The sequence below is a fragment of the Pelodiscus sinensis genome, chromosome 19 (genome assembly GCF_052426305.1).
Source record: "Pelodiscus sinensis isolate ZL-2025 chromosome 19, ASM5242630v1, whole genome shotgun sequence".
Taxonomy (NCBI): Eukaryota; Metazoa; Chordata; order Testudines; family Trionychidae; genus Pelodiscus; species Pelodiscus sinensis.
Window position 1 is genome coordinate 10,728,059 of NC_143070.1, and position 18,704 is coordinate 10,746,762.

An 18,704-nucleotide genomic window follows, 5' to 3' on the forward strand; every position below is an offset into this window, starting at 1 on the left:
ATTCCCCTCTCCCCCCCACATATGGACAAGACTGGGCAAAGCGCAGCAAGGTGGCCCCCCCATTCTCATTGGTCCTCTGGCTGCATCACTGCCTCTGCCCACACATTTTGAGGAGTTATTACTGCATGTCCCCCACTCTCACCCATAACTCAAAGCTGTTATTTAAAGCAGTGATGAGGATTTTGAACAAAAATGTATCTAGATCTGTTCCCTGCAGGACACCACTCCTTAGCCCTTCCAGCATTACTGTAAACTCCTGATAATGACACCCTGGGCACTATTTTCCAAACAGTTTGGCACCCACCTTACTGTAGCTCCACCTAGGTTATATTAGTATCACAAACTTCACTAAAAGCAAGAAAGACCATGTCAGCCACTTCCTCCCATTCACAAGCCTGATACCTTGTCAAAGCTCTCAAGTTAGTTTGACATGCCTGCTTATTTATTTGCTCTGTGATCTTTCCAGTTACACAAATGAATGTCCCGATTTCCCTTTCTCTAGCTTGGCCGGTCAATTACCCTTTTCTGATCTTCTGGAACCTCTGCCACCTTCCAAGGTTTCCAAAGAGAATAGCTAATGGCTCAGAGTCCTCCTTCGCCATCTCTCTTGAGTGTTCTAGGCTGCTTTTCATCAGACCATGATAAATTAGCTGTCTACAAATTACAGGCAGTCCCCGGGTTACGTGCAAGATAGGGACAGTAGGTTTGTTCTTAAGTTGAATCTGTATGTAAGTTGGAACTGGCATCCAGATTCAGCCACTGCTGAAACTGATCAGTTTCAACAGCGGCTGAATCTGGACGCCAGTTCTGACTTACATACAGGTTCAACTTAAGAACCCCAGGCATCCCCAAGTCAGCTGCTGCTGAAACTGATCAGCGGCTGATTCCAGGAAGCCCGGGGCAGGGGCTTCCTGTAGTCAGCCACTGGTCAGTTTCAGCAGCGGCTGACTTGGGGACACCTGGGGCAGAGCAGCTGCGGTGCTGTTGGGTTGGTCCAGTAGCGCCGCCGCTCCTCGGCGCTACTGGACTGTGGTGTATGAAGGCACGGACTCCGGCCGGTGCAAGCATGAAATCATTTTATTGAAAGATTACAACTACCTTTATACCCTTAAAAGTTTACAAACTGCTTTTTCCCAAACTGCTTTTTCCCAGTCACAAAAACAGCATTCTCGAAGGTCATTGACTTAGGCAGATGTTGTTATTGTTGGCTCAGGACTCTTGCTTGGTTTCGTCCTTGGGACGCTCTGTCATGCGGCCAAAGCACTATGCTTGCTGATTCTCTACATCTCCCCCTCTTTTTTATACAAAGCAATACCATTAATAAGTAACATTGTCATTACACGAGCCTCAACTTTCTGAGCAGAACGAATACAAGAAAAAAGTAAAGAAAGAATTATAAAAAGCACAATAAGAAGCCCACTAGCAAGTCCAATAAACACCCACATGCGCAAATTTAATCCAGAAAACCACGTAGTAGGATTAAGCCAAGATAAGTCAGATTGCAAAGTAGCAAAAGCCTTGTGTGGTTAATTCTTGCAATTGCTGAATTTGGTTCTTTAATTGAACATGCAAAGAATTAACATGAGAACGTAAAGAAACATCAAAGGCATCCTGTAAATGGTGTTTAACAAGGTTCCATTCATGAACTGATGAATTCCAGGGGAGGGATGTCACACAGAGACCTCCAGCAGTGTGCTCCCAATCACAATCATAGAATCATAGAATAATAGGACTGGAAGGGACCTCGAGAGGTCATCGAGTCCAGCCCCCCGCCCTCAAGGCAGGATCAAGCTCCGTCTACACCATCCCTGACAGATGTCTATCTAACCTGTTCTTAAATATCTCCAGAGAGGGAGATTCCACCACCTCCCTTGGCAATTTATTCCAATATTTGACCACCCTGACAGTTAGGAATTTTTTCCTAATGTCCAATCTAAACCTCCCCTGCTGCACTTTAAGCCCATTACTCCTTGTCCTGTCCTCAGAAACCAAGAGGAACAAATTTTCGCCTTCCTCCTTGTGACACCCTTTTAGATATTTGAAAACCGCTATCATGTCCCCCCTTAATCTTCTTTTTTCCAAACTAAACAAGCCCAGTTCATGAAGCCTGGCTTCATAGGTCATGTTCTCTAAACCTTTAATCATTCTTGTCGCTCTTCTCTGTACCCTTTCCAATTTCTCCACATCTTTCTTGAAATGTGGCGCCCAGAACTGGACACAGTACTCCAGCTGAGGCCTAACTAGTGCAGAGTAGAGCGGCAGAATGACTTCACGAGTTTTGCTTACAACACACCTGTTGATACAGCCTAGAATCATATTTGCTTTTTTTGCAACAGCATCACACTGTTGGCTCATATTCAACTTGTGGTCCACTATGACCCCTAGATCCCTTTCCGCCATGCTCCTTCCTAGACAGTCGCTTCCCATCTTGTATGTATGGAACTGATTGTTCCTTCCTAAGTGGAGCACTTTGCATTTCTCTTTATTAAACCTCATCCTGTTTACCTCTGACCATTTCTCTAACTTGCTAAGGTCATTTTGAATTATGTCCCTATCCTCCAAAGAAGTTGCAACCCCACCCAGTTTGGTATCATCTGCAAACTTAATAAGCGTACTCTCTATCCCAATATCTACATCATTGATGAAGATATTGAACAGTACGGGTCCCAAAACAGACCCTTGAGGAACTCCACTTGTTATCCCTTTCCAGCAGGATTTAGAACCATTAACTACAACTCTCTGACTACGGTTATCCAGCCAATTATGCACCCACCTTATCGTGGCCCTATCGAAGTTATATTTGCCTAGTTTATCAATAAGAATATCATGCGAGACCGTATCAAATGCCTTACTAAAGTCTAGGTATATGACATCCACCGCTTCTCCCTTATCCACAAGGCTCGTTATCTTATCAAAGAAAGCTATCAGATTAGTTTGGCATGACTTGTTCTTCACAAACCCATGCTGGCTATTCCCTATCACTTTATTACCTTCCAAGTGTTTGCATATGATTTCCTTAATTACCTGCTCCATTATCTTCCCTGGGACAGATGTTAAACTGACCGGTCTGTAGTTTCCTGGGTTGTTCTTATTCCCCTTTTTATAGATGGGCACAATATTTGCCCTTTTCCAGTCTTCTGGAATCTCCCCTGTCTGCCATGATTTTTCAAAGATCATAGCTAAAGGCTCAGATACCTCCTCTATCAGCTCCTCGAGTATCCTGGGATGCATTTCATCAGGACCTGGTGACTTGCTGACATCTAACTTTCCTAAGTGATTTTTAACTTGTTCTTTGTGTATCCTATCTTCTAAACTTACCCTCTCTCTGCTTGTATTCACTACGTTAGGCACACCTCCAGACTTCTCGGTGAAGACCGAAACAAAGAAGTCATTGAGCATCTCCGCCATTTCCAAGTTTCCTGTTACTGCTTCTCCCTCCTCACTAAGCAGTGGGCCTACCCTGTCCTTGGTCTTCCTCTTGCTTTTAATGTATTTATAAAAGGTCTTCTTGTTTCCCTTTATGCCTGTAGCTAGTTTGATCTCATTTTGTGCCTTTGCCTTTCTAATCTTGCCCCTGCATTCCCGTGTTGCTTGCCTATATTCATCCTTTGTTAGTTGTCCTAGTTTCCATTTTTTATATGACTCCTTTTTTATTTTGAGATCATGCAAGATCTCCTTGTTAAGCCAAGCTGGTCTTTTGCCATATTTTCTCTTTCCTACACAGCGGAATTGTTTGCTTTTGGGCCCTTAACAACGTCCCTTTGAAATACTTCCAACTCTCCTCAGTTGTTTTTCCCTTCAGTCTTGCTTCCCATGGGACCTTACCTACAAGTTCTCTGAGCTTATCAAAATCTGCCTTCCTGAAATCCATAACCTCAATTGTGCTGGTCTCCCTTCTACCTTTCCTTAAGATCATGAACTCTATTATTTCGTGATCACTGTCCCCTATACTGTCTTCCACTTTCACGTTCTCAACTAGTTCCTCCGTATTTGTTAAAACCAAATCCAGAACAGCTTCTCCTCTGGTAGCTTTTTCAACCTTCTGAAACAGAAAGTTGTCTCCAATGCAGTCCAGAAACTTATTGGATAGCCTGTGCCTCGCTGTGTTAGTTTCCCAACATATGTCTGGATAGTTGAAGTCCCCCATCACCACCAAATCTTGGGCTTTGGATAGTTTTGTTAATTGTTTAAAAAAGGCCTCATCCACCTCTTCCACCTGGCTAGGTGGCCTGTAGTAGACTCCTAGCATGATATCACCCTCGTTTTTTACCCCTTTTAGCTTAACCCAGAGACTCTCTACACAGCTATCTCCTACGTTCATCTCCACTTCAGTCCAAGTGTGTACATTTTTAATATACAAGGCAACCCCTCCTCCCTTTTTTCCCTGTCTGTCCTTCCTGAGCAAGCCGTACCCTTCCATACCAATATTCCAATCATGCGTCCCATCCCACCAGGTTTCTGTAATACCAATGATATCATAGTTGTATTTATTGGTTAGCAATTCCAGTTCTTCCTGCTTATTACCCATACTTCTCGCATTTGTATATAGGCATCTAAGATACTGATTTGATCTTGCCTCCCTGCAATGCAGAGACAACCTAGTCTTTAAGGCTGCGTGCCTATCACCAAGCCAAATGACTGCGGCTTCTAGGGCCTCAAGCCGCGCCAATATCTCTTCATCAATGGTCTTCTGCGTTTGGAACTCCCGTGTAACGTTTATTAGAGTTTCCCCTACCATTTTTGCAGTCTTAACCGACTGAGTTAAAGAGGCAATAGCAGCAGTGGCAGAAGCAAGAATAATAATTGCCGACAAGAGCAAAAATCAGCCACCCCAAAAATCGCTTCGTACGTCTACGAGTGTTAGTAATCTCCTTCTGCAGCAACCTTGTAAGATGGCCAAAACCACTATCTCCTTCCCAGTCTCGTGTGAGATTAACAGGAATCCATAACTCAGAGCGTCGTCGAAGAGGGAACACAAAGGTTACATTATCACTCATGGAAATGCAGGTCTTATATCGCACCTCAGACAACATAACAGAATAACAAGAATGGGAAAATTTACATCTCTTAAAACTTGCATTTTGTGCCAAGGCAAAAACATATGGATGCGAAGTACAAACCATAACACTATTATCTTGCTGCTTAATATAGTTAGATGTATAATTCTCTAAAATCAAACTCCCTAAACTATAACCCATAAATGCTAACCCTATCCGCCACACCCTCTTATGTAACATGGAGGCCGTGGCATTATCCTCATTAGTAATAAATTGTAACACAGGACCGGCAGAGCCTCCCCCATGCCATGAAAGGCTATGATTATACCGGCCGAAGGGGACAGTGCGATTGTCCACTTTATCCCACAGCATACCGTGAGGGCCCCAATCCACAACCGTGCCGAATTCGCCCCGGAGTACCAGGGGGCTGCGTCCACGACATGCCTGCCAAACTGGTGCCGCGTCCGCTGATATCCTCTTTATCATGCAGGGGGGCAAATCAGGGGCGTACGGCTCCCAAGAGTCATTGCCGCTTCCGTGCATCCCAGGAATGCTCAGTAAGGTATAGTTAACCCTTCCGTCGTGCTCCCACGCCACTAGGTGAAACTGTGGCTGCACGGGCATGCAAACTTGAGTCATGAAGGGTAGAAAAGCAAAGCGGTGGGAGGTCAGTGACAAAGGTGACATTGGTAACATTAACAACCTCGGTTTCTTGCTCCGCTGTAGGGGGTATCCACACCCCTTCCACCCAGTCGGTACCATTGTTACTGATGGGCGGTGAGGGATCCCACCACGTCACAGGCCTGAATACGGGGGGATCAATGATGTGCGTCCAATACAAATGTGCTGTCGCAGTATGCACACAGAAACCGCTCCACAGGAACCACAAAAATGCAGTGGTGACCGCCATGGATTTGTCGCTATGGATCGGCAGCAGTCCCTTCATTCTTGAGTTGAATCTCTTGCGCTGATGGCTTACCAATCCTGGCTGGCTTAACAAATCGCACAGGAAGCCAATAGGGACCTGAGGGGAGAGAAACACATGCATACCCACGTCCCCACGTGATTAATGGTACGGGACCTTGCCACTGTCCGGATTCCAGGTGTCTGTAGTAAACCTGTGGCCGCTCCGGCCATGCAGAGTCTTGCCCAAAGTGGCGCTGTGCTGCCGTGAAAGACAAATCAGAAAGATTTAAAAAGTTTAACACATACATAGCTTTGTCCAAACACTCCTGTGGGGTCATTCCCACTGGACTCCCCCTTTTTTGTTTATCAAGAAGGGTCTTGAGAGTGCGGTGCGTGCGTTCAACAATTGCCTGGCCCGTGGGGGAGTGTGGAATGCCTGTGGTGTGGCTTACACCCCAATCCTGCAAAAAGGACTGAACTTTGTGGGAGATATAAGCGGGACCATTATCAGTTTTAACAGAAACTGGAACACCCATAACAGCAAAACAATGTAACCAATGCCGAACAACATCACGAGCCTTTTCTCCCACATGGGCAGTAGCAACAATAAGGTGGGAAAAGGTATCAACAGTAACATGTACATAGCGCAATCTGCCAAATTCGGAAAAATGGGTCACATCAGACTGCCAAAGTTCATTGGCCCGTAGGCCTCGCGGGTTAACACCGTTAGGTACCAGAATGGCGGATAGACGCTGGCAATCCGGACAGGCGCGAACTATATCTTGCGCCTGCTGTTTAGTAAGGGAAAATTGCTGAGCTAATGATCTAGCATTCTGGTGAAAAAAATTATGTGAAAGTCGTGCTTATCATAACACATTTGAACCATATAGGTTATAACTGCTAGATATTAAAAACAAGATTAAGCATAAGCGCAACATGAATTGTTTGTCTAGCCTCATGCTGGCTGTTCTTCAGGACTTCGTAGTTTGCTTCACCTATCGCTGGCAGGTTTTTCTGGGCTGTAGCTGGTACCTTGGCCTTGGTCTCTCAGGTTTGTCTGCTTTTGGGCCTGGATTGCCGGAACCAAGCCTGCGTTGATCTCTGTCTACTTCTGGACCTGGGTCTCCGGTACCAGGTCTGCAGTGATCCTTGTTGGGGCTAACCTCTGTAGGCGCTGGAACCAGTTGGCAGTGAGAGGCATGAATCCAAGTGGGCAATCCCTTGCACTTTACAGCAGTATGTGTGGTCAGAAGGACGTGGTAGGGACCCTTTCACCTGGGTTCCAGGGCAGTCTTTCATTGGTGAACTTTCACGCAAACCCAGTCTCCTGGTTGTAGTTTATGGCGCGGCTCAGTCGGGTCCTCCTGGAAGGCGTCCTTAACCTGTGAATGATAAGACTATACACACCTCATAAGTTCCTGACAATACTTGACTAGGCTTCTTTTAACAAGTGTGGCATCAGCCAGGTTAATTTTGGGTTGCTTAACAATTTCATAGGTCGGCCACATGCAATTTCATGTGGACTGAGTCCAGTTTTCTGATTAGGAGTGGCTCTCATGCTCATTAGGGCAATCGGGAGTGCTTCTACCCATGTGTCAGCTGACGGTCAGGGCAGTGTGTGTTTGTGTGTGCTGAGAAAAGGTTTAACGTCCGTGACTTTACTGCTAGGACCGGGGTCCCATCGCAGAAGGCAGCCAGAGTGCACACAGGCCAGAGTTCTGACATATTTTAGCAAGTTTGTTCTCTAAAATCCTGTTTCATCTTTTTACTGCTTCTGCGCTCTCCAGGTGTCGCGCACAGTGCAGTGCTTGTCTGGTAGAGTAGTGCTTTGCCAGTTTTTGAACAATTTGTCCAGTAAAGTGGGTACCTTTATCACTGGAGATCACAAGGGGTATTCCCCATGATGGGATGTAATGATTTAGAAGTTTCTTTGCCACTGTGATGGCATCAGTTTTCCTGCAGGGATAAACTTCTACTCATCTCAAAAACAAGCAAACAATCACCAGCACATTATTCAAAAAAATTGACATTTAGGCAATTGAATAAAGTCCATTTGTAAATTCAGAAATGGTCCCAAAGGCGGAGGTCTGGTTGCCGGGACTGTCTTTACAGGTTTACCCACGTTGTAGGCTTGGCAGACAGGGCAAGCCAAACAGTAATCTTTGACTGCTTGGGAGAATTTGGGAGCAAACCAATTTTGTTTTATGTTTGCCAACGTGCGACAATCCAGAGAGCACAGAGGCAAGGTGAGGTAGCAAGACCACTGGGGCAACAATGTGGCCAACAGAGCTGCACCAGTAGTGCTCTGGGTGCAAGGTGCACCCTGCCAGTCTCCACTCCTGCTTTCCCGATTCTGGGGCTTGGTCTTGCAGGAGGGCCAGTTCCGAAAGAGATGGGAAAGGAGCTGGCGATCGTAGGAGAGAAGGGAAAAACAGCAGGTAGAGGAGCAGATTTCACTACATTCCAGACAGTACAAACTGCATAGCCTGCTATTAAAACTCCACTAGAATTATAAAAGCAAAAAAACCATCTGTGTAAAGCACAAAGTTAAGATTATTCAAGGGACTTAAATTATTCTTTCATTAAAACAACAATATTGTACACACAACGTTTGAAATACATATATCACAAACAAGACACACAAGACAAATCTGGACAGAACACAGAACACAAACTTATTATGTCATGACACAGAACCATGGTTTTTTTGTTGTTGTTGTTTTTCTTCAGCTGGCACCAGCGCTTTCTGATGATCTGAAAGACAAGAAAACATTTCTACCCACATTGGGGTGGTGCATTATATTTTAGAACACTTTTTCTTTACAGATTTTTGCTACTTTTTGATCAGCCTGCTGTTACCCTATGGTATGCTTTTATTTTGAACACCAGCTTGAGAGGGTTTGAATAAATTACTTTATTGTTTAATTATTAAGTTAAAGGTGGCATGCCTCAGTTTCCCTCTTGTACTGCAGACCAGGCTTTTTTTACTGCCACAGAAACTCTCATAGAACAAGGTGCTTGCTAATTACTATTCCAGCAAGCAAAAAGGTTTTCTTTTCCTGAAAAGAATCACATGCAATGTTACAGGCTTACTTATGGGGGACAGTGCCCCCCCCTTCCAGAACAGACAGGCAGTTTGCAGACACACACAACCTTGGGTCTGAAAGCAAGCCAAGAGTGCTATCAACTCAGCCTTGAAAAGAAACACAGTGAAGTTTCAGAGTTTGGATTCTTAAAACAATAATTAGTTTCCTTGGAAGACACATTTAACCCTTAGGGTTCAGGTTTTACAAATTTATCAATTCTGAAAGAGTTTTCGCCTTGTTACGCAGGGGGTCCAAAGCCTTCCTGCAGTCTATATTAGCATTTTCAATAGCCAATTGAAACAGCAACAGGTGCTGAACCTCCTCTGAGTCTACTTATTGTTGTATGGTGGTTTGGAGCCTATCCAAAAATTACACATAGGGTTCCTGGGGGCCCTGGCGGACCGTAGCAAAAGATGTGTCCCTTTGGCCCGCATCAGGGACCTGTCATAAGGCTCGAAGGGTCAGCGATGTGGCTTGCGTAAATACCAAGCGATTCATCTGAGCCTGAGCATGGGGAGTAGCATATTGGCCCTGCCCTATGCGTTCATCTATGCCAACGTTTACCCCATTGGTAATATTATCCATAACTTGCGACATAACACCATCACAATACTCGGTGTCCCAAACTGCATACTGCGCCAGGCTAAGTAGCAGGCGTAATAGCGTGCGACAATCATGCAGGGCCATAACATATGACTCCGAAATAGCCACAACCAAATTCATCGTATAAGAAGACTGTAATCCATAATCCTTCACAGATTTGCACAACTCTTTTACAAGTTCATATGGCAAAGCCTCATGTCGGGCGGGCCGTTGGGGTGCATATACAATTGGAAAAGCCTGTAGAAGCTGCACATCTTCTCGCCGAAGAGCCTCACGTCGGCATTCAGATAAAACCCCTGCCTGTTCATTATGCGAGGGTGCCGCCAAGGGGGGCCCATATGGAGTGACCGTGTGGCTTGCGGACCTGTATGAAGAAGCGGGAGCTAATGCTGGGGCAAAAGGCGGCAGGGCTACAATCAAGGACTGAGAAACAGCTTGTAGCCTCTGAGTCTGTAAAATTTGCTCTGCCGTCGGCGCAGATGCCGCCAGGGCCTTGACGGGCTCGAGCAACGGGTACGAGTCAGGCCCTACGCCGACCGCCGCCATCCCTGTGTCAAAGGGGGTCCTCGGGCCCACTGTCCTCAGATTCACTGTCCTCAGCGCCGAGGCACAAGTCATCAGGCTCCGGGGAGACCGGGACCGTGGCGTACACTGGCTCACAATCCTCCCCGGGGGGTTTTGGGGGAGGAGACGAGGGATCCTCTGGGTCCTGATATGGCCTGGGATCAAATGTTGCTGACGCTTCCTTCAGGACCCGCTCGGCGGGATGCAATGCCCGTATGGCTGTATAAACAGTTCGCCACGTTACTATGATCCCTTTTGGGAGGGATAATGCAAGATGTTCAGAGGTTCTCAATTCCTTGCTCACCTTCTCCCAGAAGGTCAAATCATAAGAACCCCCTTCTGGGAACCACGGGCAATGGTCTCGTATCCAAACCAACAGCTGAACCAGCTGTACAGGGGGAACCTTAAACCCCTGTTCCTTCACAATGTGCTGCAAGATCTCAAGCTGCAGTTTTTGCTCTTTCGTGGCAGACTGCCCCATTCTGTTACTCTGTCCGCGGCTGCTCACCTGTTCGTCCTGCGAATGGTGATGTCAGTAATTTCGGGAGCTCCTCTCAACAACTTATCCTCCGTCCAGCCGCGGGTACACCACCGGTTTGAATCACTCATTCAGTTCAAGCCCTGTATCGGGCGCCATTTGTGGTGTATGAAGGCACGGACTCCGGCCGGTGCAAGCACGAAATCATTTTATTGAAAGATTACAACGACCTTTATACCCTTAAAAGTTTACAAACTGCTTTTTCCCAAACTGCTTTTTCCCAGTCACAAAAACAGCATTCTTGAAGGTCATTGACTTAGGCAGATGTTGTTATTGTTGGCTCAGGACTCTTGCTTGGTTTCGTCCTTGGGACGCTCTGTCATGCGGCCAAAGCACTATGCTTGCTGATTCTCTACACTGGACCAACCCAGCAGCACCCAAGCTGCTCTGCCCCAGGCGTCCTGATTCAGCCGCTGCTGAAACTGACCAGCAGTGGCTGAATCAGGACGCCTGGGGCAGAGCAGCTGGGGTGCTGCCCGGTTGGTCCAGTAGCGCCCAGAGTGGCGCTACGGGACCAACTGGAAGCACCCCAGCTGCTGTACCACAGGTGTCCGGAGCAAAGCCGCGGAGCACGGGGGCAGCAGGACAGCCCAGACGCGCCGTGGCTGTCCTGCTGCCCTCGGGCTCCGTGGCTTTGCTCTGCTTTGCTCCCCATCCCCCTGGTCTGCAGACCAGGGGGACGGGGAGCAAAGCGGCGGAACACGCGGGCAGCAAACAGCTCAGACGTGTCTGGGCTGTCCGCTGCCCGCATGCTCCGCGGCTTGGCTCTGCTTTGCTCTGCTTTGCCCCCACCGTCCCCCTGGTCTGCAGACCAGGGGAAGGGGGGGGAAAGCAGAGCCAAGCCGCGGAGCGCGGGGCCAGCTGACAGCCCAGACGCGTCTGGGCTGTCAGCTGACCGCGTGCTCCGCGGCTTGGCTCTCCTTTGCTATGCTTTGCTATGCTTTGCCCCCCTCCCTCCCCCTGGTCTGCAGACCAGGGGGACGGGGGGGGGCAAAGCAGAGTGAAGCCGCGGAGCGCGGGGCCAGCTGACAGCCCAGACGCGTCTGGGCTGTCAGCTGGCCCCGCGCTCCGCGGCTTCGCTCTGCTTTGCTATGCTTTGCCCCCCCCCCCGTCCCCCTGGTCTGCAGACCAGGGGAAGGGGGGGGGCAAAGCAGAGCGAAGCCGCGGAGCGCGGGGCCAGCTGACCGCGCGCTCCGCGGCTTGACTCTGCTTTGCCCCCCCCCTCCCGGTCCCGCTGGTCTGCAGACCAGGGGAAGGGGGGGGCAAAGCAGAGCGAAGCCGCGGAGCGCGGGGCCAGCTGACCGCGCGCTCCGCGGCTTGACTCTGCTTTGCTCTGCTTCCCCCCCCGCCCCCTGGTCTGCAGGTCTGCCCCCTCAAAATCAGGAATAAGGGATCTTCCAGAAAAGGCTTTATTTTCCAAAAGATCCCGTCTAGACTGGCGCTTTTCTCCAGCAAAGCCCCAAGCCGGAAAAAAGCGGCAGCCATGTTCATGCAAATGCCGCGGGGGATATTTAAATTCCCCGCGGCATTTGCAATTCCGACTTGTCTCATTAGCATCCCTTTTCCAAAAAAGGGTGCCAATGTAGACACAGCCCATGAGTTTGCTAAAGTCTGCCCTCTTGAAATCCATTGTCTTTATTTTGGTGTTCTCCCTCCTCCCATTCCTTAGATCATTTCGTGATCCCTTTCAGTCCAAGTGCCTTCCACTTTCGCATTCTCAACCAGTTTGTCAAAACCACCTCTAAAGCAAATTCTCCACTTGGAGCTTTCTCCACTTTCTGAAATAGGGTATAGTCTCCAATGCATTCCAGGAACATTTTGGATGTGTCCTGCAGTGCTACTTTCCCACCAGATGTCTGAGAGCTAACTCCTCCCATTACCACGATAATACAAGGTTGTTGTTATTTGCCGACTTGTCCTGATTAGTTATAAACTTCTACCTGATGTACCCAGCCTATCTTTTTTGAGATGAGATGACCACATCTGTGTGCAACACTCAAGATGTGGGTACCTCCACATGAGGCTAATGAGGGGGTAGGCTTGATATAGCAGAGCAGACTTTAAAAAGCCAGCTGCAGAGCGACTAGGGAAGTGAAGCAAACAGGGGGCTGCAGACAGGGGAATTTAAGAGGGAGTCCAAATATGTTAGGAAGACCTGCAACACCTGTGCCCACACTGCTTCTGTCTCCTCTGCCTGCATCTGTAGCAAGACAGAGCACTGGACCATGGGTGACTCTACCCAGACCCTGGTGTGGTTTTTCTGACCCCATGGCTTGCAATTCCCACTTACTGAAATCCAGGCGGTGGGGATCATCCAATGTGAATGGTGCTTACTGATAGAATCTCTCAGGCAGCAGGTAGGAAATAGGAGAGCACAGGAGGAGGTGGCTAGACTGAGGAGCATCTGGATCAATGCGGGATTCCTGGGCAGCTGGGGCTGTGGTACCTGCCCCACTACATAAGACTGCTGACACAGCACTGGTAGACCAGGAGATAGCTCGGGGACACTGGCAGCTGGTCACTTCTGGCAGCAGGCAGTGTTCCACCCCTGTTCCCATCCCTCCCGCCGTGGTACTGGGAAACAGTTACACGCTTTTTGATACAGGAGGTGAGGAATCACCCCCTGCAGCAGAAGAGGTTAGAGAGCAGGGGTAGGGTCCAGAGTGACCTAGACAGATCAGAGGATTGGACCAAAAGAAATCTAATGAGGTTCTGATGAGTCTTGCACTTGGGATGGAAGAATCCCAGGAATTGTTACATGCTGGGGACCGACTGGCTAAGTAGCAGTTCTACAGAAAAGGACCTGGGGGTTACAGTGGATGAGAAAGCGGATATAGTTAACAGGGCACCCTTGTAGCCAAGAAGGCTAATAGTATATTAGGTTGCATTAGGAGGAGCATTGCCAGCATATCTAGAGAAGTGATTATTCCCCTTTATTTGGCTCTGATGAGGTCATAACTGGAGTATTGTGTCCAGTTCTGGACACTGGAGAGGGTCCAACAGAGGACAACCAAAATGATGAGGGGGGCTGAAGCACATGACTTATGAGGAGAGGCTGAGGGATTTGGTCTTCTTTAGTCTGCAGAAGAGAAGAGTGAGGGGGGATTTGATAGTAGCCTTTAACTCCCTGAGGGGAGGTTCCAAAGAGGAAGGAGAGAGGCTGTTCTCAGTGGGAGGCAGATGCCAGAACAAGGAGCAATGGCCTCAAGTTGCTGAGGAGGCAGGGTCTAGGTTGGACATTAGGAAAATCTATTTCACTAGGAGGGTGGTAAAGCACTGGGATGGATTACCTCCGGAGGGGGTGGACTTTCCATCCCTGGAGGTGTTTAAGTCTCAGCTTCACAAAGCCCTGGCTGGGATGACTTTATTATATAATTATTTAAACCTTTCACCCAGCATTCTCCAGTATAAAAAGTAGTGCATTCAGCTAATGTAAGTTTCAGGATTCTTTATGCAAAATTTGGTATCTGTAGGTAATCACAAAGTATGACTATTTTACACAAATAAATCCACAAACAAACAAACAAACGCTAGTGTTCTCAAAAAACAGTTTTCCTACATTTCCTATCTCTAAATTTCAGTGATTGATTCTTTTCCCCTTTGGTTTGAGAGTACAAGGGTGAAATTGACATGTAATGAAACTTAGCAATTAAAATCTAATCCCTCCAAGCTTAATAACAGTCAAGTTTTTCCTCACTGTGAATCATTTTTATGTAACACAGCGAATGAAGTTACTCAGATCTGGACTGAGCTGTTGACCTTTATGGAGATCAACATAAGGGACACATGGAGACAGAAGAATGAGAAAGAAGCAGCTGCATAATGGACTAGATTGGAGGCTCTGAAACTTGTGTCCAGTTTTGGGAAAGACATTTGCAGTGCTGTTGTAGCCATCTTGATCCCTGTCAAAAGCTTGAAAACATGTCTCTTTCACCAACAGAAGTTGGTCCAATAGCTGGGCAGTCATCTGATTCTGAATCTGCCTCCCATGCCCCCTTCCCCCACCCAGCCATTACATTGTTAACTGGTTAAACAACATGTTTAATCAATTAAACGGGATTTCTGTTATGGCAGGAGTCACCAGGTAGTGCTGTTACAAACAAGCTTACCCGGCTCTTTCCACATGTAAGCAGTGCATACCAGTGATCATTCTAATTGTTTTCCATACATGTGTGAAATAATTTTTATGGGTACCACCAATAGAAACACATGCTGCTGTGGATGCTCTGCTAATCAGCTGAGTGTCACCTGAATCTCTCTTCTCTCTTGCAAAGAAAAGTCAGAACTGCAAATTGTGAACCTTAATTTGTGTATCTTTTTCTGCTTTTCTTTCAGAAGAGGCTTTTCTGAAATTTGGCCTGTCTCCCCGGGGTCAAATTTTGGAAAAACCTCCTCTTTTGACACATTCTTTATGCCTCGTAGAACAAGGTTTACAGGGATGGCAAAAGAATGCATCCACTTTTCCAAATATTTTTGGAAGCCATATACCAGCCATCTGGACCCCAGCAGGGACCAGTTTAACTCCCACCTCAGCCGGATGAGGATTCAGGTGGAGTGCACTTTTGCCCACCTCAATTCACAGTTTAGGTGCCTCCTGACCCACCTCGACGTGGGGGAGCACAAGGTAAGTGGGGTTGCATATAGAGGCAAATATATATGCTGTCACGTTGCTGAATTGGAGGGAAGCAGCCAGATCGCTGCTGCACCCCTAGGTGGGGGTGTTGGCCCCAGAAATTGGTATGGGGGAGCCATGTGGGGTATTGAATGGGAGCTTATTGTTTGTTAATCTTATGTACACTATTTATGTGAGTATATAATGTCTGTGTGTGTAGGTAGGAATCTGTAATCTGTGTGGAAGCTGAATATTTCTGTGAATGTGGTTAAGCATGGCTATGGACAGGCTGAGTAGCAAAGCCCTGTGGAACAATGACTCTCAATAGGCTATGGACACACCCAAAGAATGGGATTTGTCACCTGAGGGCAGCCAGCAGGAAACATAGAGATTGGCCTCGGACCAGGTGACTTGCTGCATACAAGAAGAGGCCAGGAAGGGAATAAAAGAGGCCATGTGGTCGATGCCATTTTTTTCTCAGCTCAGCACTTCATCCCAGAGGCAGCACTGCAGGGATTGAAGAGCCCGGAAGACCTGTGAACCCATCCTGATCGTAGGATGTGCAATAAGAACTTTTAAGCCAGAAGCTGCAACACCTCTGCTAGAGCCTGCATCGAGAACTGGGAGATTCGGTGCATGTAACGTACTGTACTTTAATAACCTTACTCTCAGGCTTTTCTTTCTTGTGTTAATAAACCTTTAGTTTTAGATTCTAAAGGATTGGCCCAGCGTGATTTGTGGGTAAGATCCAGAGGGTAAATTGACCAGGGATCTGTGGCTGGTTTCTTGGAACCGGACAGAACAGAACTTGTTCGGAGTAGGTGGGATTGGGTGCTAGGACCCCCCACCTGTGTATGAGGCCCGGGGCCATCTGGGGCACGGATATTGCTGGGGTGTCAGAGGGGTTTTGCTCGGGAGGCTTCAGGCAGGCAGCTGAAGCGCTCTGTGTGACTGGTTTTTGGCCTGTGTGGAGAGGTCGCCAGTCGGGGGCTGTAAGGAGCCCCGGATTTGAGCAATTCGCCCTGAGCGGACGCACTCAGCTGTGCCCAGATACGGCCCGGACTGTCACAAAAAATAGCATCTTTTCCACTGAAGGCATGAATACAAAGATTAGGACAAGACTATACAACACTCAGTCCTATTTAAGTCAGTTCTGCTGATATGAATAAAATGCAATAGTTACCTGATTTCCGCCCATAGGACAGCACTTCTAATCAGCAATGACAGTCCAGGGATTTAACTACTAAAAAGCATCTCAACAGAAGTCCATTATAGTGACTACTTTTTTGTTTTGGATCCCACCCATGAGCAATATATTGAGCCCCATGTAAACCCAGCTCACACCGTGGGCTGCAAACAAACAGTCCTCATGTTGAGTAGCCCTGAAGTAATCCTAACTATAGATTAAAAAATGAAGGAGTCTAAAATAGCTGTTAACACTCATGAAAGAGACCTTGGAATCATTGTGGCTAGTTTCCTGAAAACATCTGTTCAACGTGCAGTGGCAATTTAAAAACTAAAACTCTAACTGAATATTGGGAATCCTTAGGAAAAGGAGTAGATAATAAGAAAAACTATCAGACTGCCTCTATATAAAATCATTGGATGCCCACAATTTGAATGCTATATGAAGATCTCGTCACCCCATCTAAAAAAAAATCTATTGAATTTAGAAAAGGTACAGAAAGTGCAACGGAAATGATTAGAGTAAGGAACTGCTTCCATAAAAGGAGAGATTAATGATACTCATAGAATCATAGAACCATAGAGCTGGAAGAGACCTCAGAAAGTCAAGTCCAGCCCCCTGCTCTAGGCAGGACCAATCCCAACTAGATCAACCCAGTCAGGGCTTTGTCAAGCCGAGACTTAAACACCTCTAGGGATGGAGACTCCGCTACTTCCCTAGGTAACCTGGGAACTTCACTTGCTATCCCCAGCCCTTATATACTCTTACTAGGTTGAGACAGAAGGTGTGGGCTCTGGGGTGGGAATAAGGGATTTGGGTGTGGGAAGGGGTGCAAGCTCTGGGAGGGAATTTGGATGGAGGAGAAGGGGATGTTGGCTTAGGGAGGGGGCTCCAGGCTCGGGAGTGTTGGGCTCAGGTGGAAGGTTGGGGTGCTGAGCAAGCCATGGGCTTTTGGATGTGAGAGTGCAGGAGTTTGTGCTAGATATGTGAGGGACTAGGCAAGAAGGTTGTGAGTATGATGGGCTCAGGACACAGATCTGTGATGTGTGGATGGTGGAGGAATGTTGTGGCAGAAGACTGAGGATGTGGGAATGCAGGAGTTTGGGGATGTAAGAGGCTCAGGACAGGGGTTTCCAGTGTCTGATAGGCACAGATTTGGGGTCAGGTGGTGCAGGAGTGTTATGATGCTGCAGTGAGATGGGGATTTGGCCCCAACTGGGGGCTTGTTGGCCAGGTTTCATTCTTAAATAAAATATTAAGTCAAACTCAAAAGGTCTTAGCATTGTCTTTATTTATGACAGGGGTGAGGAACCTGTTTTGAGTCAAAGGTCACTGACCCATAGAAATGTCAGTTGGGGCCACACAAGTAAGATGCAAAAAAAACTCCAACCCCCCCCCTCCCCAACCCTCACTAATATGGTCCCAACTATGCTGGTGGGGGCAGGGGCCAGGGAGAAAGTGCTGCTGGGTGGCAGGATGCTGGCTTACATGGCAGGGTGCTGGGGCAGGTGGCAGGGTGCTGGGATCAGGAACATGGTCTTTCTGGACACTGGGGTGGGTGGCAGGGTGCTGAGACAAGGAACAGGGTGCTGCTGGGTGCTAGGGTGGATGACAAGGTGCCGTGGCCAGAGCCAGGGTGGTGCTGGGTCCTGGGGTGGCAGGGTGCTGGGGCCAGGGACAGGGTGGTGCCATGTGCTAGGGTGGAAGGCAGGGTGCTGGGGCTAGGGACAAGGTGGTGCTGAATCCTGGGGTGGGTGGCAGGGTGCTGGGGCCAGGGTTAGGGTGGTGCTGGGTGTTAGGGTGGATGGCAAGGTGCTGGGGACAGTGTTGGTGGGGACTGGGTACTCATGGGGGGACTAGACGGGGCAGCTGGGACTAGTACCTGGCAATCCTGCAGCACCTCTGGGTTCCGGGAAGTGTGCGACTGCACTCCCCCTCCCCAAACAGCTGGCATGCGTGCTGCCTGAGCAGCAGGAGCTGTTGCACCCCAGCAATTTACTTCTGCAATGCCGTCCTGCATGGGGAGGGCACGAGGAGTCCCAGGGCAGAACGTGCTGCCTGCATAGTTTGGGCTGCGCAGCCCTGGGTCTCCTGAACTTCTTCCCTTCCCCAGCTCCACACAGAAAGGCCCCGGAACTAAGTTTCTGGTCCCACAGCCCCAGCTATTCAGACAGCGCACGCTGGCTCCTGTGGGGAAAGTAAGTGCTTCCCT